Source organism: Ranitomeya variabilis, chromosome 4 (genome assembly GCF_051348905.1).
Source record: "Ranitomeya variabilis isolate aRanVar5 chromosome 4, aRanVar5.hap1, whole genome shotgun sequence".
NCBI classification, from domain to species: Eukaryota; Metazoa; Chordata; class Amphibia; order Anura; family Dendrobatidae; genus Ranitomeya; species Ranitomeya variabilis.
The window spans coordinates 588,103,363-588,122,899 of record NC_135235.1 but is presented as its reverse complement, the minus strand read 5'-3'; the positions used below and the strand labels follow the sequence as shown (position 1 = coordinate 588,122,899).

Sequence of the window (19,537 nt, the reverse complement as noted above, 5' to 3'; positions counted from 1 at the left end):
CCCTGTGCAGGGCTTATCACAAGGGTCAGGCAGGGGTTAGGTATCTTGCTCGGTGATAGGTGTGGAACCTATATAGGGACACTTAGGGCAGACAGGGTGACCTTAGATCTGCCTAGGGGTCTCCATTCCCCCCTTCCCTAGTATTGGGTTTCCTTCCCCTTTTCCCTTTGTGTTGCACTTATTCTTTCCTACACTCTGTGTGACTATAGCCCTCCATATAGTATAATGCACCCAATAGTCTTCCATAAAGTATAATGCACAACAGTCCTCCATACAGTATAATGTACTCCCTGTAGTCATCCATAAAGTATAATACACTCCCTATAGTCCTCAATATAGTATAATGCATCCCATAGTCCTCCATGTTGTATAATGCACCCTCATAGTCCTCCATACAGTGTAATACATTCCCCATAGTCCTCCATACAGTATAAAGCAACCCCCATGTAGCATAAGTCACTCAAATAGTCCTCCATAGAGAATGATGCAGCAGCCATAGAGTATAATATAGCTTCATATAAAATAATGCAGCTCCAAAGAGTGTAATACAGGCTCAAATAGTCTAATGCAGCCACCATAGAGTATAATGCAGCCAACCATAGAGTATAAAGCAGCCCACATATGGCATAAAGCAGCCCCACGTAGTATAATGCAGCCCCATAGAGTATAATGCAGCCTCAAATAGTATAATGCACACCCCATATTACTCCAGTATTATGGCCACCACATACTCACTGATTTAGAAATAAATAAATACATACTCACCTCTCAACGTTCGCACGCTGCTCGGGTCTCTGCAGCGAGTCAACTCAGTATCTCCACTGCTTGGCACAGCGTGGCGCACAATTATTTGATGTCATTGTGCAGGCTACATCAGAAGCAGATGGGGAATTATGGGAGAGGTAATGTCTCTCCTCCATCATTGATTTCAATGGAATCGGCATCTATGATGCTGATACAATTGAATGTGCGAAGCAGGTGTGGCTGAGCCCCATAGTGGCCGCATGGTGTGCTGCTATTAGCAGCACACCACTGGCTGGAGGAATGGGGGGCGTGGGCAAGTGCCTAGCTTGCCTGTCCCTAACGCCGTGCCTTAGGGACAGGCAAGTGTTATACTGCAGTGTTATACTGACCGACTCTTCCCATTTGCCCTGGTGCAGTGGAAAGTGGTGTCAAAGTTGTGGGGTTTATGTAATGTCCACTGACATCAAGCCCACAGGTTAGTAATGGCCCCTATTAATAACGCCATAGTTAGATTGTAAAAAATATAAAACACAGCTAGAATAAAATCCTTTGATTGAGATAGTGACACAGATGCCTTTAAAATGAAATAAAAAGCACAGTTATACTCACCTTTATGCCTAATCGATTGAAGTACATGTCACCTGGAAACAACAGAAAATAATAAGCAACCATGGTACTTACCTTTTTGCCTAATCCACTGAAGCCCATGTCACCTGGAAAAAAAGTTAAATAATAAACAACCATATCCCTCACCTGTCCAACATGAAGATAATCTATATCATCCCATGATGATCAAGATGATTTGGATAGCAGTCACATCAGTGACCTCTCTCCTTTCCAGCCAGCTCACACTTAGGGCTTGTTCACACGATCCTTTTTTCGCTGCGGATTTTTCAGGTCTTGATTTGAGAAAACCGCAGTGCAAAACCTGCGGTGGTTTTCACTGCGGTTTTCAGTCCTTTTTCTACTGCGGATTCCACTGCGGGTTTCCAGCTGCTTTTTCCTATTGGTGCAGGTGGAAAACAGCAGCGGAATCCGCAGAAAGAATTGACATGGTACTTCTTTTTTTCCGCAGAAAATCAGCGCGGATTTTCCAGCGGAAAAAAGGAACGTGGGAACAGCATTTTTTTTTTCCATGGGGTAACATTGTACTGTACCCTGCATGGAAAAAGGATGCGGATTCGCAGCTGCAAATCTGCTGCGGATCCGCAGCAAAAACCGCATTGTGTGAACATAGCCTTAGGCAGGAGCGTAATCATGCTGCTGCAGTGTGTAGTGCTGAACTGCCATGAGAGAGTTCAACAGTGATGAACCCCGGTGACCTCACTTGCTGCATGAGTCCTATGATATCAGCTGATCACCCAGCAGCCATCCTGTGCACAGCTTCTGTAAGTGCAAAGTCACCAGGACATACCCAGTACATCCAAGGTCGGGAAGCACTTCCCCACGAAGATGTACTGGGTGCATCCAAGGTCGGGAAGGGGTTAAAGTGTGATGCTCTCAACCTCTCCGTCCCTTCCTTCCCTTTCTATTTTGTCAGAGCTGGGAGAAACTGTAGTGGAAATGTCAAAAGTCACCAAATTTTGGCACCATCCCAAGCTGTGCTTAAATTTTGCGACTTTCAAAGCTTTTGCGCCAATAAACTCACCACACAGAGCACAAGGCCTCACACAACTATGTCAATGAAAAAATTAAAAAGTTACAGAAAGTGTAAAGAAACACATTTTTTTAACATATTTTCTATTTTTTTTTTCCAGTGCATAAAGAAAAAACAAACAAGCAACTATATTTGGTATCACCATAATGAAACCGACCTGGAAAATCATGTTGTCAGGTCATTTTGACTGCACAACGAACATCTTAAAGACAAAACTAAAAAATTTTTTGGTGGAATTGTGTTCTTTTCTTTTTATTATTTCACTGCACTTGGAAGGTTTGTATTGTATGGTAAAATAAATGGTGTCATTAAAAGCGGAAAAAACCATATGGCTATGTGGACAGAAAATTTAAAATGCTATAGCACTTGGAAATAGGGGAGGGAAAAACGAAAGGGGAAAACAAAAAATGATTTAATGGGTATGTTACAAAAACTTTTATCTAGTGTGTATTGGGTTCCTTAAAGGAAATCTGTCAGCATGCTTTTGCTATGTAATCTGACAGCACCATGATGTAGGGACAGAGACCCTGATTTGAGTGATGTATCATTTAGTTTACTGGGTGCAGCAGTTGAGATAGAATCACAGTTTTATCTACTGCAGATCTAGCAGAGCTCAGAATGCTGAGCTCTGTATAACCCCACCCACACCACCGATTGGCAGCTTTCTGGGCAGCCAATCAGTGGTGGGGGTGGGGTTGGACCAGGAGGCACGAGATACCTAGTCCTATAGTGATAATCTCTTGCTGATAAAACACTAATTTTATTGAAACAGCAAAACACAGCCCAGTAAGTGACACATTGATAGAATCAGGTTCACAGCTGCTACATCATGCTGCCCTGATATTAAATAGCAAAAACCTGGTGACAGATTCCCTTTAAAAAATGAAAAATGAATATCTTAGATGTGACTGGACTATTCAATTTTATGTGGCTTAAAGCTGAGGATTCAAGGAGTTATTTTCCCAATGTATAGTATGAGGACTTTTTCGGATATTTGCAGCAGCATCATGTACCGGGAGTTTTCTTTTTGTTTTTTTAAACTAGAAAAAAAAAAAATCCTGTCTGGAAATAGTATTTATGACAAATTGTGCTGGCTTCGATAAGTAAAAATATGCCTAAGTTATGCCAAAAATGCGGGGTACCCTTCTAAATCAAACAAACAGCTTTTAGGTTACTCAGCAGAGAACACTGATGTTTACAAACGTGGCCACAAATGAAAACACAAATGAGGGTCCCAGCGTAGAGACCGCACAGACGGGAGACCACTGGACGAGGCTGGCGGTCAGCGATGAGCTGTAGCAGAGAGAGCCAGACAAAATACATCCTACATACACACGGCTAGTTTTTTCTTAAAAAGTTAAATCAAGTAAACGTTGTGATGTTTAAAAGATAGGTAAGCTTTCAGGGGCATCATTTTTTACTCAAATGCATGTATTTTGGGCTAAAAATCATTTTTGTTGTTGGGTTTTATTAAAAATGTGGCCCCATTTCTGTTTTCTAGCTTCTGTATTGCTAGCAGCAGAATGAGTTACCCGAGAACCCATCAGTGAGCTCATTGTGATGGGAGACATTGTCACTGAACTGATATGCCCTTTTCTGAGCTCCTCTGTGCTCATTCATGGCCACATCAATGTTGAGCTGCACTTCATGTTCAGAAATTATAATCATAATTATTATTGTTTACATCCAAATGGCAACAGCCTGTTTTAACCTAATGCTTCTCACAGCTGCGTGTTTGTTACAATGGTATCTAGTTCAGACAATACTCAATACTGCACAGAATTCAGATTGATACATTGTAGCAAACTATCACCGCATGCGAGAGCTTTTTCTTCCGATGTTTTTCTGGCAAAAGGAATGTCTACACTGGATACAATTGTAACAGAACCTCAGCTGTGAGAAGTGGCAAAACTTAAAGACCTATGTTTAAAAAAAAAAAAAAGAATGATGCGCATCTGTACTTGTAGAAATGTGGAGCAATTTCTCTGGATTCTGGGAGGTTGATATAAGGTTTATAAACAGGATACATGTTCTTGTGAGGCGCAGTAAGTGGTTAATCTATGTTTAAGGAAATCTTGAGTGTGTTTAGAAAGCCTCCAGTGTGAATTCCTGCCGTACTATGGGATCGTGGCCACAGGACTGGATGTTGAAAGCCTCTCATACCTGGGATACCATTATAAAAGATAACAGGCCCAGCTCCGGCTAATAGCATTATTTTAGGTATTTCTCCGAGGAGCGGATACGGAGCCATTAAATAATCACTCGCCGCTCCATTTGTCAACGCTGAACATTTCTTTCCATTTATCTCCAGGTCTGTGATATGTCCAGAGTCGTGTCCTGGGGACAAAGAATGCGGCCCAGTTATTATCAGCATAATCCTGCCCCAAGTGACTGAGTAATTAGCGGCTCCACAGACCTCATCTAATACAGTCACTGATAGCACAGTTTTCAGTGTGATTGCAGGATAATTCTGGTCACATCTGACATGGAGAATTCTGCGGCAGTGACCACGACCATGCTTCATAACATGTGTGCAGCTAAATACATTTCTTTAATTCCTTCTCAACCATCAGATAGAACTTTATTTTCATATTCAACCTGGTATAGTTTTCTCCTCAGCACATTTCAACCAGCAACGTAATTTACAAATTCTATTATTACCCCAATGTGTAAAAAAATAACTACTATAATACAGCCCCCTAAGTACAAGAATATAACTACTATAATACTGCCCCCCTATTTACAAGTATATAACTACTATAATACTACCCCCTATTTACAAGAATATAACTACTATAATACTGCCCCCTATGCACAAGAATATACCTGCTATAATACTGTCCCCTATGTACAAGAATATAACTACTATAATACTGCTTCTAAGTACAATATTATAACTACTATAATACTGACCCCTATGTACAAGAATATAACTACTATAATACTGCCCCTATGTACAAGAATATAACTACTATAATAATATTCCTATGTACAAGAATATAACTACTATAATACTGTCCCCTATGTGCAAGGATATAAATACTATAATACTGCCCCTATGTACAGGAATATAACTACTATAATACTGTCCCCTAGGTACAAGAATATAACTACTATAATACTGTCCCCTAGGTACAAGAATATAACTACTATACTGCCCCTATGTACAAGAATATAACTACTATATTACTGCCCCTGTGTACAAGAATATAACTACTATAATACTGCCCCTATGTACAAGAATATAACTACTATAATACTGCTTCTAAGTACAATATTATAACTACTATAATACTGCCCCCTATGTACAAGAATATAACTACTGTAATACTGCCCCTATGTACAAGAATATAACTACTATAATACTGCCCCTATGTACAAGAATATAACTACTATAATACTGCTCCCTATTTACAAGTATATAACTACTATAATGCTGCCCCCTATTTACAAGAATATATTTACTATAATACTGCCCCCTATGTACAAGAATATAACTGCTATAATACTGTCCCCTATGTACAAGAATATAACTACTATAATACTGCCCCCTATGTACAAGAATATAACTACTATAATACTGCCCCTATGTACAAGAATATAACTACTATAATACTGCCCCTATGTACAAGAATATAACTACTATAATACTGCTTCTAAGTACAATATTATAACTACTATAATACTGCCCCCTATGTACAAGAATATAACTACTATAATACTGCCCCCTATGTACAAGAATATAACTACTATAATTCTGCCCCCTATTTACAAGTATATAACTACTATAATACTACCCCCCATTTACAAGAATATATTTACTATAATACTGCCCCCTCTGCACAAGAATATAACTACTATAATAATATTCCTATGTACAAGAATATAACTACTATAATACTGTCCCCTATGTGCAAGGATATAAATACTATAATACTGCCCCTATGTACAAGAATATAACTACTATAATACTGTCCCCTAGGTACAAGAATATAACTACTATAATACTGTCCCCTAGGTACAAGAATATAACTGCTATAATACTGTCCCCTATGTACAAGAATATAACTACTATAATACTGCCCCTATGTACAAGAATATAACTACTATAATAATATTCCTATGTACAAGAATATAACTACTATAATACTGTCCCCTATGTGCAAGGATATAAATACTATAATACTGCCCCTATGTACAAGAATATAACTACTATAATACTGTCCCCTAGGTACAAGAATATAACTGCTATAATACTGTCCCCTAGGTACAAGAATATAACTACTATAATACTGTCCCCTAGGTACAAGAATATAACTACTATAATGCTGCTCCTATGTACAAGAATATAACTACTATATTACTGCCCCTATGTACAAGAATATGACTACTATAATACTGCTCCTATGTACAAGAATATAACTACTAAAATACTGCTCCTATGTACAAGAATATAGCTACTATAATACAGCCCCCTATGTACAAGAATATAACTATTATAATACTGCTCCTAAATACAAGAAAATAACTACTATAATACTGCCCCATAAGTGCAAGAATATAACTACTATAATGCTATAAACCGTTACACCGATGCCTCTACCTTGTGCCAGTCATTACACTGGCTACCCATCCACTCCAGAATCCAGTACAAAACTACTACCCTCATCCACAAAGCACTCCATGGCTCAGCACCACCCTACATCTCCTCTCTGGTCTCAGTCTACCACCCTACCCGTGCCCTCTGCTCCGCTAATGACCTCAGGTTAGCATCCTCAATAATCAGAACCTCCCACTCCCATCTCCAAGACTTTACACGTGCTGCGCCGATTCTTTGGAATGCACTACCTAGGTTAATACGATTAATCCCCAATCCCCACAGTTTTAAGCGTGCCCTAAAAACTCAAGGTACAAGAATATAACTACTATATTACTGCCCCTATGTACAAGAATATGACTACTATAATACTGCTCCTATGTACAAGAATATAGCGACTATAATACTGCCCCCATGTACAAGAATATAACTACTATAATACAGCCCCCTATGTACAAGAATATAACTATTATAATACTGCTCTTATGTACAAGAATATAACTGCTATAGTACTGCCGTTATGTACAAGAATACAACTACTATATTACTGCTCCTAAATGCAAGAAAATATCTACTATAATACTGCCCCTATGTATAAGAAATTAACTACTATAATACTGCCATATGTACAAGAATATAACTACTATAATACTGCTCCTATATACAAGAATATAACTACTGTACTATAATACTGCCCCTATGTGCAAGAAATAACTACTATAATACTCATGTTATAGCAAGTCAAACCCCCCAACTGCTACACTCAGAAACCCAAATCTCATTAACCGCTTCATGACCTTGGGATTTTCCATTTTTCCGTGTTCGTTTTTCGCTCCTCTCCTTCCCAGAGCCATAACTTTTTTATTTTTCCGTTAATATGGCCATGTGAGGGCTTCTTTTTTGTGGGACGAGTTGTACTTTTGAATGACATCATTGGTTTTACCATGTCGTGTACTAGAAATCAGGAAAAAATTTCCAAGTGCGGTGAAATTGCAAAAAAAAAGTGCAATCCCACACTTGTTTTTTGCTTGGCTGTTTTGCTAGGTTCACTAAATGCTAAAACTGACCTGCCATTATGATTCTCCAGGTCAGTACGAGTTCATAGACACCTAACATGTCTAGGTTATTTTTTATTTATTTTTTATCTAAGTGGTGAAAACAAATTCCAAACTTTGCTAAGAAAAAAACAAATAAAAAATTGCGCCATTTTCCGATACTTGTAGCGTCTCCATTTTTCATGATCTGGGGACAGGTGAGGGCTTATTTTTGCATGCCGAGCTGGCGTTTTTAATGATACCATTTTGGTGCAGATACGTTCTTTTGATCGCCCGTTATTGCATTTTAATGCAATGTTGCGGCGACCAAAAAACGTAATTCTGGCGTTTCGAATTTTAGCGATCAGGTTAATCATTTTTTTTTATTGATAGATCGGGCGATTCTGAATACGGCGATACCAAATATGTGTAGGTTTGATTTTTTTTTTTATTGATTTATTTTGAATGGGGCGAAAGGGGGGTGATTTAAACTTTTATATTTTTTTTATTTTTTTCATTACTTTTTTTTTTACTTTACCATGCTTCAATAGCCTCCATGGGAGGCTAGAAGTTGGCACAACGCGATCGGCTCTGCTACATAGCAGCGATCATCAGATCGCTGCTATGCAGCAGAAATGCAGGTGTGCTGTGAGCGCCGACCACAGGGTGGCGCTCACAGCTACCGGGGATCAGTAACCATAGAGGTCTCAAGGACCTCTATGGTTACAATGCAGAAGCATCGCTGACCCCCGATCATTTGACAGGAATTGGCGATGCGCTCATTTCCGGCCGCCCGGCCGGAAGCGCTGGTTAAATGCCGCTGTCTGCGTTTGACAGCGGCATTTAACTAGTTAATAGCGGCGGGTGAATCGCGATTTCACCCGCCGCTATTGCGAGCACATGTCAGCTGTTCAAAACAGCTGACATGTCCCGGCTTTGATGCGGGCTCACCACCGGAGCCCTGCATCAAAGAGGGGGATCTGACCTCGGACGTACTATCCCGTCCGAGGTCAGAAAGAGGTTAATATTCCCTGCATGCCTTCTGTCTCTTTTAATTGTGTCGTTTGGAATTCTCGCTCAGTGTGTAATAAACTCTCCTTCATATATGACTTCTTCCTTTCTAATGCTCTTAACTTTTTGGCTCTTACTAAAACCTGGATCCAGCAGTCAGACACCACCACTGCTGCTGCTCTTTCATATGGTGGACTACACTTCTCTCGTACCCCAATATCGGACAAGAGAGCAGATGGAGGCATTGGTCTGCTTCTATCACTCAAATGTACCTTTTAGGTTATCCCTCAAGTACCCTCACTTGTCTTACCTTCTTTTGAGGGCCATGCTATCAGACTCTACATCCGCTTCTCCATGCGAGTGGCAGTGGTGTATCGTCCTCCGGGCCCCTCCTGGATCACTTTGCCACCTGGCTTCCACATTTTCTCTCCTGTGACATACCCACCCTTATCCTGGGAGTCTTCAACATCCCCATTGTTTTTCCCCCCTCTCCCCATCTGCTACTCACCTTTTATCTCTAACTAATTGTCTGTCAGTATTCCGGGTTTTCCAAATCAACTTGTGAATGATCTTGCCCTTTGTTAAGATGGAGTTTGCTGTTTTTGTCTGCCCTACTTCCTGTTAGTTTGTTTAAAACCCGGTTCAAGTGTCAGCTTCCTTGCTGGAGTATTCTGCTTCTGTTCACCTTCAGCTCAGCTGCTTGTTCTGAGTGTGCCTCTACCTCTGGCTCTGGACATTCTCTGCATATGTAAGCTACACTCTAAATGTTATCATTAGTCTGTTGACTTCGGAACTTAACCCTTGGTTCACTGCTCCTGGTAAGAACTGTGTTTTTGAACTATGTTTTTGGACTATGTTTCTGGACTGTGTGTTGCTACTTAATCCTTCATTTACTCCCCCTGGTGGGAGCCGTTGGAAACAACACCAGTATAATACTTTAATGTGAACCTGTTTCTGGACTTACTCGTGTTTATGCCACATCTGGGATCAACTTGTGAACTAGTTTCTGGACTTACCCGTGTTTATACCACATCTGGGATTAACTTGTGGACTTGTTCTGGACTTCCCTGTGTTTACTTCATACCTGGATTTGACTCTTTCTGAACCAACAGTGTTTTGGATCTGCACCATGTCACTTGTCACACTCATCTTTTGATCACCTTGCTGAGGACTCTGCCTTAAGAACTCTGCAGATTTGCTGTATATGATTCAAGGACTTGTTTCATTGCGTCACTGCGGGTTATCAGCATATTGTTTTGGGTGTTATTGCTGTTGTACAAATACACTATTTGCACTAAAGAAACCCGTCTCTGTCTATTCATTGCCCCACGCTATCAGAATCCTCGAGTTCCTACAATAGTATTACATTCTCCTACGCATGAAACTCCCTAGATCTGGTCTTCTCCCGGCTTTGCTCAGTGGATGATTTAACAAACTCCCCTCTCCCGCTCTCTGACCACAACCTTCTTTCATTCTCCATCAAGAACTGACATCCCGCTCAGGTCACCCCCACTTTCCATACTTATAGAAATATACAGGCCATTAACACCCAGAAACTTATAAAGGACTTGCAGTCATCATTGGCCCCTATCTCCTCAATCTCATGTCCTGATTCTGCACTGAAACATTATAATGAAACACTGCAAAGTGCCCAGGATGAAGCTGCACCTCCTATACATGAAACAACTCTGCACAGACGGCAACAACCCTGGCACACTCTGCAAAAACATTTCCTACAGCGGTGCTCCAGGTGCACCGAACGTCTGTGGAGAAAATCCAATCTACCCAAAGATTTCATCCATTCTAAGTTTATGCTTAACCCCTTTCTGTCATTGGACGTACTATTCCGTCCATGTGGGGTGGGCCCTACTTCCCAAGGACGGAATAGTACGTCCAGCACGATCGGCCGCGCTCACGGGGGGAGCGCGGCCAATCGCGGCCGGGTGTCAGCTGACTATCGCAGCTGACATCCGGCACTATGTGCCAGGAGCGGTCACGGACCGCCCCCGGCACATTAACCCCCGGCACACCGCGATCAAACATGATCACGATGTGCCGGCGGTGCAGAGAAGCATCGCGCAGGGAGGGGGCTCCCTGCGGGCTTCCCTGAGCCCCCCGCAGCAACGCGATGTGATCGCATTGCTGCGAGGGTCTTACCTCCCTCCCTGCCTGCTCCAGACCCGGATCCAAGATGGCCGCGGATCCGGGTCCTGCAGGGAGGGAGGTGGCTTCACAGAAGCCTGCTCAGAGCAGGCACTGTGAAGCAGCCTGCACTTCTCGCAGATCGGTGATCTGTCAGAGTGCTATGCAAACTGGCAGATCACCGATCTGTATTGTCCCCCCCTGGGGCAAAGTAAAAAAGTTAAAAAAAAATTTTCCAAATGTGTAAAAAAAAAATAAAAAAAAATATTCCAAAATAATGAAAAAAAAATATATATATTATTCCCATAAATACATTTCTTTACCTAAATAAAAAAAAAAACAATAAAAGTACACATATTTAGTATCGCCGCGTCCGTAACGACCCGACCTATAAAACTGGCCCACTAGTTAACCCCTTCAGTAAACACCGTAAGAAAAAAAAAAAAAACGAGGCAAAAAACAACGCTTTATTATCATACCGCCGAACAAAAAGTGGAATAACACGCGATCAAAAAGACAGATATAAATAACCATGGTACCGCTGAAAGCGTCATCTTGTCCCGCAAATAACGAGCCATGATACAGCATCATCAGCAAAAAAATAAAAAAGTTATAGTCCTGAGAATAAAGCGATGCAAAAATAATTATTTTTTCCATAAAATAGTTTTTATCGTATAAAAGCGCCAAAACATAAAAAATAATATAAATGAGATATCGCTGTAATCGTACTGACCCGAAGAATAAAACTGCTTTATCAATTTTACCAAACGCGGAACGGTATAAACGCCTCCCCCAAAAGAAATTCATGAATAGCTGGTTTTTGGTCATTCTGCCTCACAAAAATCGGAATAAAAAGCGATCAAAAAATGTGACGTGCCCAAAAATGTTACCAATAAAAACGTCAACTTGTCCCGCAAAAAACAAGACCTCACATGACTCTGTGGACCAAAATATGGAAAATTTATAGCTCTCAAAATGTGGTAACGCAAAAAATATTTTTTGCAATAAAAAGCGTCTTTCAGTGTGTGACAGCTGCCAATCATAAAAATCCGCTAAAAAACTCGCTATAAAAGTAAATCAAACCCCCCTTCATCACCCCCTTAGTTAGGGAAAAATAAAAAAAATGTATTTATTTCCATTTTCCCATTAGGGCTAGGGTTAGGGCTAGGGTTGGGGCTAGGGTTAAGGCTACAGTTAGGGTTGGGGCTAAAGTTAGGGTTAGGGTTGGGGCTAAAGTTACAGTTAGGGTTTAGATTACATTTACGGTTGGGAATAGGGTTGGGATTAGGGTTAGGGGTGTGTCTGGGTTAGAGGTGTGGTTAGGGTTACTGTTGGGATTAGGGTTAGGGGTGTGTTTGGATTAGGGTTTCAGTTATAATTGGGGGGTTTCCACTATTTCGGCACATCAGGGGCTCTCCAAACGCGACATGGCGTCCGATCTCAATTCCAGCCAATTCTGCGTTGAAAAAGTAAAACAGTGCTCCTTCCCTTCCGAGCTCTCCCGTGTGCCCAAACAGGGGTTTACCCCAACATATGGGGTATCAGCGTACTCAGGACAAATAGGACAACAACCTTTGGGGTCCAATTTCTCCTGTTACCCCTGGAAAAATACAAAACTGGGGGCTAAAAAATAATTTTTGTGGGAAAAAAAAGGATTTTTTATTTTCACGGCTCTGCGTTATAAACTGTAGTGAAACACTTGGGGGTTCAAAGTTCTTACAACACATCTAGATAAGTTCCTTGGGGGGTCTAGTTTCCAAAATGGGGTCACTTGTGCGGGCTTCTACTGTTTAGGTACATTAGGGGCTCTGCAAACGCAATGTGACGCCTGCAGACCATTCCATCTAAGTCTGCATTCCAAATGGCGCTCCTTCCCTTCCGAGCCCCCCCATGCATCCAAACGGTGGTTCCCCCCACATATGGGGTATCAGCGTACTCAGGACAAATTGGACACACATCTAGATAAGTTCCTTAGGGGGTCTACTTTCCAAAATGGTGTCACTTGTGGGGGGTTTCAATGTTTAGGCACATCAGTGGCTCTCCAACCGCAACCCATCTCAATTCCAGTCAATTTTGCATTGAAAAGTCAGATGGCAGGCACTCCTTCGCTTCCAAGCTCTGCCATGTGCCCAAACAGTGGTTTACCCCCACATATGGGGTATCAGCGCACTCAGGACAAATTGGACAACAACTTTTGGGGTCCAATTTCTCCTGTTACCCTCGGGAAAATACAAAACTGGGGGCTAAAAAATAATTTTTGTGGGAAAAAATTTTTGTTTTATTTTTATGTCTCTGCATTATAAACTTCTGTGAAGGCCTTGGTGGGTCAAAGCGCTCACCACACATCTAGATAAGTTCCTTAGGGGGTCCACTTTCCAACATGGTGTCACATGTGGGGGTTTCTACTGTTTAGGTACATTAGGGGCTCTGCAAACGCAATGTGACGCCTGCAGACCATTCCATCTAAGTCTGCATTCCAAATGGCGCTCCTTCCCTTCCGAGCCCTCCCATGCATCCAAACGGTGGTTCCCCCCACATATGGGGTATCAGCGTACTCAGGACAAATTGGACAACAACTTTTGGGGTCCAATTTCTCCTGTTACCCTCGGGAAAATACAAAACTGGGGGCTAAAAAATAATTTTTGTGGGAAAAAATGTTTGTTTTATTTTTACAGCTCTGCATTATTAACTTCTGTGAAGCCCTTGGTGGGTCAAAGCGCTCAAAACACATCTAGATAAGTTCCTTAGGGGGTCTACTTTCCAAAATGGTGTCACTTGTGGGGGGTTTCAATGTTTAGGCACATCAGTGGCTCTCCAAACGCAACATGGCGTCCCATCTCAATTCCTGTCAATTTTGCATTGAAAAGTCAAACGGTGCTACTTCCCTTCCGAGCTCTCCCATGCGCCCAAACAGTGGTTAATCGCCACATATGGGGTATCAGCGTACTCAGGACAAATTGTACAACAACTTTTGGTGTCCAATTTCTTCTCTTACCCTTGGGAAAATAAAAAATTGGGGGCAAAAAATAATTTTTGTGAAAAAATATGATTTTTTATTTTTACGGTTCTGCATTATAAACTTCTGTGAAGTACTTGGTGGGTCAAAGTGCTCACCACACCTCTAGATAAGTTCCTTAGGGGGTCTACTTTCCAAAATGGTGTCACTTGTGGGGGGTTTCAATGTTTAGGCACATCAGGGGCTCCCCAAACGCAACATGGCGTCCCATCTCAATTCCAGTCAATTTTGCATTGAAAAGTCAAACGGTGCTACTTCCCTTCCGAGCTCTCCCATGCGCCCAAACAGTGGTTTATCGCCACATATGGGGTATCAGCGTACTCAGGACAAATTGTACAACAACTTTTGGTGTCCAATTTCTTCTCTTACCCTTGGGAAAATAAAAAATTGGGGGCGAAAAATAATTTTTGTGAAAAAATATGATTTTTTATTTTTACGGTTCTGCATTATAAACTTCTGTGAAGTACTTGGTGGGTCAAAGTGCTCACCACACCTCTAGATAAGTTCCTTAGGGGGTCTACTTTCCAAAATGGTGTCACTTGTGGGGGGTTTCAATGTTTAGGCACATCAGGGGCTCCCCAAACGCAACATGGCGTCCCATCTCAATTCCAGTCAATTTTGCATTGAAAAGTCAAACGGTGCTACTTCCCTTCCGAGCTCTCCCATGCGCCCAAACAGTGGTTTATCGCCACATATGGGGTATCAGCGTACTCAGGACAAATTGTACAACAACTTTTGGGGTCCAATTTCTTCTCTTACCCTTGGGAAAATAAAAAATTGGGGGCGAAAAATAATTTTTGTGAAAAAATATGATTTTTTATTTTTACGGTTCTGCATTATAAACTTCTGTGAAGTACTTGGTGGGTCAAAGTGCTCACCACACCTCTAGATAAGTTCCTTAGGGGGTCTACTTTCCAAAATGGTGTCACTTGTGGGGCGTTTCAATGTTTAGGCACATCAGGGGCTCCCCAAACGCAACATGGCGTCCCATCTCAATTCCAGTCAATTTTGCATTGAAAAGTCAAATGGCGCTCCTTCGCTTCCGAGCTCTGTCATGCGCCCAAACAGTGGTTTACCCCCACATATGGGGTATCGGCGTACTCAGGACAAATTGTACAACAGCTTTTGGGGTCCATTTTCTCCTGTTACCCTTGGTAAAATAAAACAAATTGGAGCTGAACTAAATTTTTTGTGAAAAAAAGTTAAATGTTCATTTTTATTTAAACATTCCAAAAATTCCTGTGAAGCACCAGAAGGGTTAATAAACTTCTTGAATATGGTTTTGAGCACCTTGAGGGGTGCAGTTTTTAGAATGGTGTCACACATGGGTATTTTCTATCATATAGACCCCTCAAAATGACTTCAAATGAGATGTGGTCCCTAAAAAAAAAATGGTGTTGTAAAAATGAGAAATTGCTGGTCAACTTTTAACCCTTATAACTCCCTAACAAAAAAAAATTTTGGTTCCAAAATTGTGCTGATGTAAAGTAGACATGTGGGAAATGTTACTTATTAAGTATTTTGTGTGACATATCTCTGTGATTTAAGGGCATAAAAATTCAAAGTTGGAAAATTGCAAAATTTTCAAAATTTTTGCCAAATTTCCATTTTTTTTGCAAATAAACGCAGGTAATATCAAATAAATTTTACCACTATCATGAAGTACAATACGTCACGAGAAAACAATGTCAGAATCGCCAAGATCCGTTGAAGCGTTCCAGAGTTATAACCTCATAAAGGAACAGTGGTCAGAATTGTAAAAATTGGCCCAGTCATTAACGTGCAAACCACCCTTGGGGGTGAAGGGGTTAAAACATACAACACTGCTCTTCATCTTCACCTCTCCAAACAAACCTATTTCAACACCATCATCACCTCACTATCCTAAACATTGTAAAGAGTGCAGGCCCCAACCACGAATCTCTGAGCTGATGATCTGGCCAATTACCTCAAAGAAAAAATTGACCATATCCAACAGGAAATTTTCTCCCAATCCCCTCTTACCATGCACTGTCCTCCCTCCCCTACTGTATTTAGCTCACTCTGTCTTTGAACTAGTCACAGAAGAAGTGATCAGGCTCCTTGCATCTTCTCGCCCTACTACTTGCGCCAGTGACCCTATTCCCTCACATCACCTCCAGTCCCTTTCCCCTGCTGTCACCACTCACCTAACAAAAATATTCAACCTCTCACTCTCTTCTGGTATCTTTCCCTCTTCATTTAAACATGCCATCATAAATCCATTATTTAAAAAACTTCCCTCGACCAAAACTGTGCTGCTAACTATAGGCCTGTCTCTAATCTTTCCCTCATCTCTAAACTCCTCGAACGCCTTGTCCACTCCTGTCTTATCCGCCATCTCTCAGATAACTCTCTTCTCGACCCTCTTAAATCTGGTTTCCGCTCTTTACACTCTACTGAAACCTCACTAAAGTCTCTAATGATCTACTAACAGCTAAATCTAATGGTCACTATTCCATGCTAATTGTCCTAGATCTCTCTGCAGCATTCGATACTGTGGATCACCAGCTCCTCCTCACTATGTTCCGCACCATTGGCCTCAAGGACACCGTTCTCTCCTGGTTCTCCTCCTACCTCTCTGATCGCTCCTTCACTTTATCTTTTGCTGGCTCCTCCTCCTCTCATCTTCCCCTTACTGTTGGGGTTCCTCAAGAATCAGTCCTAGGCCCCCTCCTCTTCTCTCTATATACTGCCCCTATTGCAGATGTGGCACCCCAGAAGTTTGGGTACCACAGTAGTGCTGTCTTCCGCACGGGGACGATAGTGCTATGTCTGGAGACAAGTGAGATTTCCTTTGGTAGGTTTACACACACACAACACCTTCCACTTCCAGGCCTGGAGGGGGAGCTCCAAGCCCTGTTTTAGGGCAGCTTCCCTGAATAAAGATCTTGGTTTGGAGGTGGAGTGAGCTCAGTCTGTAGTGAAGGTCTGTGTGCGAGGACAGGCAGGAATGGAGCACAGAGGAAAGAGAGAGCTCCAGGAGGCCACGAGCAGGCCTCTGAAGAGCGATAGCGCAAGTATCCGGGTACCAGGAGCCCAAGGCTTACGTGGATTACAACACACGGAGCAAAACCGGAGGGCATTGTAATACAGTGATGTTGCCCATAATTACCTGTGGCACAGCAGCACTCGGGAGCCTAGAGTCGCAGCTAGAGGACACCAACAATCACCACTCGAGCTGCCTGCCATACAGGTACCTGTCCCAGAACAGGAGAACAAACAACTACCTTGCAGAGACACTTAGTGGCAACGGGGATTTAGAGACAGAAAGCACAAAATGGTAGGCTCCCACCTGAGTTACCCAGGGGAACTTGCTTGTCTCTGGACTGCCCGTACTTCTCTGCCTGCCCTGTGGTCTGGAGCCGTGGACTGTGGCCACTGGAACCAACAGTAAACAAGGTAAAGAGACTGCAATCCTGTGTCCTTGTTCTTCTCTGCACCTCTCACCATACCACCATCTACACACTGGGAGCCCTGGGGATATACTTCACCTGTGGGAAGATATACCATCTAGCTGCCATAACATCACCCCAGAGAACCCCTTAACCTCTTTCTACCATTGCACGTACTATTCCATCCATGTGGGGTGGGCCCTGCTTCCCATGGATGGAATAATACGATCACGGCCGGGTGTCAGCTGACTATCGCAGCTGACATCCGGCACTATGTGCCAGGAGCGGTCACGGACCGCTCCTGGCACATTAACCCCCGGCACACTACGATCAAAGATGATTGCAGCGTTCCAGCGGCATAGAGAAGCATCGCGCAGGGAGGGGGCTCCCTGCGTGCTTCCCTGAGACCATCGGAGCAACGCGATGTGATCGCGCTGCTCCGAGGGTCTCCTGTTGTGAAATTGGATTCTGGGCTCCCCCGGTGGCCACTTGTGGAATTGAACTTGTGTGCATCATCCCCTCTGTTCACCTGCTCCTATCAGGATGTGGGAGTCGCTATATAACCTTGCTCCTCTGTCAGTTTCTTGCCGGTCAACAATGTAATCAGAAGCCTTCTGTGCTTGTTCCTGCTACTAGACAACTCCCAGCTAAGTTGGACTTTTGTCCTTTTGTGTTTTTGCATTTTGTTCCTGTTCACAGCTGCTGTTTCGTTACTGTGTCTGGAAAGCTCTTGTGATCGGAAATTGCCACTCTGGTGTTATGAGTTAATGCTAGAGTCTTAAAGGAATTTCTGGATGGTGTTTTGATAGGGTTTTCTGCTGACCATGAAAGTGTCCTTTCTGTCTTCCTGCTATCTAGAAAGCGGACCTCGATTTTGCTAATCCTATTTTCATACTACGTTTGTCATTTCATCTGAAATCACCGCCAATATATGTGGGGGCCTCTGTCTGCCTTTTGGGAAAATTTCTCTAGAGGTGAGCCAGGACTGTCTTTTCCTCTGCTAGGATTAGGTAGTTCTCCGGCTGGCGCTGGGCATCTAGGGTTAAAAAACGTAGGCATGCTACCCGGCCACTTCTAGTTGTGCGGCAGGTTTAGTTCATGGTCAGTATAGTTTCCATCTTCCAAGAGCTAGTTCTCATATATGCTGGGCTATGTTCTCTCGCCATTGAGAATCATGACAGTTTGACCGGCCCAAAAAAGAGTTAAATTACTGGCTGAGAAAGGAGAGAAAAAAGAAGTCTGCTACAATTTTTTTTTTTATTTTTTTTTTTTTCCTCTAGTTCTGAGTGTGCTCTTAATTGAATCACTTGCTAGTCTGCCTATACTGCAGCCTTCCTGTCTTTCTCTCCTTCTAATCCTTGAATGGCTCTGTGTTCACCTGTTTCAAATGGATCTTCAGAGTGTAGCTACAGGTTTGAATAATCTCGCCACAAAGGTACAAAATTTGCAAGATTTTGTTGTTCATGCACCTATGTCTGAGCCTAGAATTCCTTTGCCTGAATTCTTCTCGGGGAATAGATCTCACTTTCAAAATTTTAAAAATAATTGCAAATTGTTTTTGTCCCTGAAGTCTCGCTCTGCCGGAGACCCTGCACAGCAGGTCAGGATTGTAATTTCCTTGCTCCGGGGCGACCCTCAAGACTGGGCTTTTGCATTGGCACCAGGGGATCCTGCGTTGCTCAATGTGGATGCGTTTTTTCTGGCCTTGGGGTTGCTTTATGAGGAACCTCATTTAGAGCTTCAGGCGGAAAAGGCCTTGATGTCCTTGTCTCAGGGGCAAGATGAAGCTGAAATATACTGCCAAAAATTCCGCAAATGGTCTGTGCTTACTCAGTGGAATGAGTGCGCCCTGGCGGCGATTTTCAGAGAAGGTCTCTCTGATGCCATTAAGGATGTTATGGTGGGGTTCCCTGTGCCTGCGAG

General features: G+C 42.4%; 1 long non-coding RNA gene across 1 annotated transcript in view; it reads left to right on the top strand.

Annotated features, from left to right (window-relative positions):
• The window catches only part of LOC143769201 (uncharacterized), a 53,149-nt gene extending 50,424 nt beyond the window's left edge, over positions 1-2,725 (top strand). Inside the window, exon 4 of the long non-coding RNA XR_013214257.1 lies at positions 2,502-2,725. This is a non-coding gene — a long non-coding RNA (uncharacterized LOC143769201). The remainder of the gene's footprint in view (positions 1-2,501) is intronic.
• Positions 2,726-19,537: the final 16,812 nt, after the last annotated feature.